The following is a 3,521-nucleotide window of genomic DNA, read 5'->3' as shown; positions in this document are numbered from 1 at the left end:
TTTGCCACCATTTAAAAGTAAGTATACTTGTAATAAATGTTTCTGAATATAGACTTGCTCGTAATTTAATCTGCAATATAATACAGTGTAATTGGATGGGACCAGATAAATTCATTTAAAATTTCTTCTAAATTATAACTTACATTATTACAAGTATGGGGTGGTCACCTGCCAATATAAAATATTGGAATATCACCGAGCACTTCAAATGTTACTCCCTTATTTGTGATCCATTCTAGTATACCCTAGTTTATCTTCAAAAATTTTTCTTTAAAAATATGACAAAATTTACATCATTCAAAGGCATTCATATATAAAATACAAACACTGAGAGATCTGAATTATATGTTGCTTAAATATTATTTTTTTCAAATCTAATTGCAATTACATCCCTTTCCCCATCAATCTCAATTTGAAATTCTCCAATGGCTTCCCACTATTTAAGATAAAGACCAAAATTCTTTTTTTTTTTATTATACTTTAAGTTTTAGGGTACATGTGCACAACGTGCAGGTTAGTTACATAACAAGACCAAAATGTCCATGATGGTCTTGCTCCTGTCTCTTTACCCTCAATTTACACCCTCTTTGTACTCACTGGGCCTTCTTATCCTAGGACTTCTTACTTTCTTTCAGTTCCTAGTACTTGCCATGTTACCCTGCCATAGGGACTTTTTTCTTTTTTTTTTTTTGACAGGGTCTTGCTCTGTCACCCAGACAGTGGCACCATAGTAACTTACTGCAGCCTGAAACTCCTGGGCTCAAGCGATCCTCCTGCCTTGGCCTCACAAAGTGTTGAGATTACACGCGTGAGCCACAGTGCCCAGCCCGAAGGGGACTTTTTACATGCTGATCCTCAGCTGCTGGAAATGCTCCCCCATTCAGGACACTTCAACTAGTTGACTTGTACCCACCCTACATACGTGAGTCAATTATCACTGAACAGCAAAGTCTTCCCTGACCTTCCTGAAAAGGTCACAATCCCCTCTCACAATCTCATAACAACAGGTTCCTCTTGCTGAATATTGATCAAAATTGTAGCTTTATATTTGCTTGTATAATTCATTAATGTCAGTGTTGCCCACCAGCTGTAAGTTCCTTGAGGGCTTTCATCAGAAAGATTAGGGGCAGAGCAGGAAAATGGAGAGAGCCCCCCTTAGTGGAACAAGCATACATGCCTGATTGGCAATCAACTGCCACTGGGGGACAGATGCAAATCTCCACCTACTTTCCTGGACTCTTCTCATAAAGCCTGCCCCAGGCAAATATCCCCTGCTTGTAGGGAAGGGGTAGAATAAAAACCAATCAGTCCCTAAAGAGGGGAAAATATCCTATGGGACCCAGGAATCTGCACCAATACAAAGCAGAGTTCTGTTTATTGCTAGGACAGAAGCAGAAACACTCTCCCAAACAAGATCAAACAGAGATACAAGGTAGCATTTGACTATCATGGGGAGATGGCAGGAACACCAAGAAAGCCCTGTCCCCAGGCCCAGGTTCAAGTTCTGCCTAAGCCTGAGAGGCTGGACCAAAAGAACCAAAAACACCCTCCTGCCCCTACCACAATCTTAGCATGAGTAACAAGAACCAAGAGTCTGCTCTTGGGGAAGGGCAGGAACATAGAGAAAACCTCTCCCTCCCTACTGTGGCATAGTCCCTGCAGAGACTAATGAAAGAGGAGGGTGGAGCAGAAGTGCTGGGAATAATCCTGCAGCACCCCAGACATAATACATGCACAAAGTAACAACAGCTCACTTTTGGAGGAGTATGAAGCTTGTGGTGCACTGAAGGTAACAATAGCAACGATAAGGCCCAAAACTAGTTCAACTCCTGACCAGATTAACTGCAGCACCCATAATAACAGCTTGAAAGAGAAGAGGCATACCCATTTCCAGGTATAAACATGTGCTATGTTCCTCATCCTCTGCTATTCTTCTGCCTACAGTGTTCTGGTATATACTCAAAAATTATAAGACACACAGAAACCAAGGAGGGGTGCGAGGGATATTGTGAAGAGATAAAGCAATCAATAGAACCAGGTTCAGAGATGACTAGTTGTTGGAATAATCAAATAGGGACTGTGATGGTTAATTTTATATGTCAACTTGACTGGGCTAAGGGATGCCCAGATAACTGTAAAACACTATTTTTTGTTTTGGTAAACACTAGTGTAAAACATTATTTTGTAAAACACTAGTGTAAAACACTATTTTTGCTCTACAGTTATCTGGGCATCCCATAGTCCAGTCAAGTTGACATATAAAATTAATCATCACAGTCCCTATTTGATTATTCCAACAACTTCTGTCTGTAAGAGTGTTTCCAGAAGAGATAAGCATTTGAATTGGTACACTAAATAAAGAAGATTGCTTCTGTTGTAGAAAACAACCAGATTCTTGTCACATAACCAGGAAAATTTAGACCCACAGACATACTGTAGGGTGAGTAGGGCAGGGTTTATTGGGTGAAAAGAAAAAAGGAAAGAGGAACTCTCAGCAAAGCAAGAGAAAGTCCTGCTAGCAGGTCTCCTGCCTCACAGATTGAATCCCAGGTCATTACCCAGGAACTGAAGAGGCCAGGCTCCTCCCCCCTGCAAATGGCACAAACTTCCTGAGGCTCCACCCTGTCCTCCCAGGGTGCAAATGGGCATTATTCATAGAGAATCAACTGGGAAGGGATGGGCTTCATCTGGCACCAGCAGTCCCGTTTTTCAGCCTTCTGGCTGCTTTAGGCTTGAAGGCGGGATTTCACCAGGGAACCTTGACTGTCTCCTGTCTCTATCACTTTCATCAGTAAAGAAGGGCATCATCCAATCTGTTAAGGGACTGAATAGAACAAAAAGGCAAAGGAAGGGAAAATTTGCTTTCTACTTGAGCCGGAACACCTATTTTCTTCTGCACTTGGACATGGATGCTACTGGTTTGGGGCCTTTGGACTCAGACTGGGACTTACATTATCAGCTCCCCTGGATCTCAGGCCTTCAGGTTTGGGCTAGAGTTGCACTGCTTTCCTGGGCCTCCAGCTTGCAGATGGCAGATCATGGGACTTCTCGGCCTACATAATCACATGGGTCAATCCCTCATAATAAATCTCTTAATATATACCTACATACATCCTGTTGGTTCTGAGTCTCCGAAGAGTCCTGACTATTATAGAGACTTTAAAATTACTGTGACTAGTATGTTAAAGAATCTTTGGGAAAAGGTAGACAATATGCATAAGCAATGGGAAATTTCAGCAGAGACAGAAACTATAAAAAAGAATCAAATGGGAACTCTAAAAATATAAGATATAATATCAGAGATAAAGAATTCCTTCGACAGATTCATCAATATACTGACTGACAATGCTGTGGAAAGAATTAGAGCATTGTCCAAATCAAAAGATAGAGTGGAAAAAAGAAAACAGCACTCAAGAGCTGAGACATCAAATAATCTAACACACATGTAATTGGATTCCTACAGGGAAAAAAGAGAGTGAACAGGCATAAAGACATATTTGAGGATATAATAGCTGATAATT

This window comes from Symphalangus syndactylus, chromosome 8 (genome assembly GCF_028878055.3).
Source record: "Symphalangus syndactylus isolate Jambi chromosome 8, NHGRI_mSymSyn1-v2.1_pri, whole genome shotgun sequence".
NCBI classification, from domain to species: domain Eukaryota; kingdom Metazoa; phylum Chordata; class Mammalia; order Primates; family Hylobatidae; genus Symphalangus; species Symphalangus syndactylus.
Note: the sequence above shows the minus strand (reverse complement) of the source record.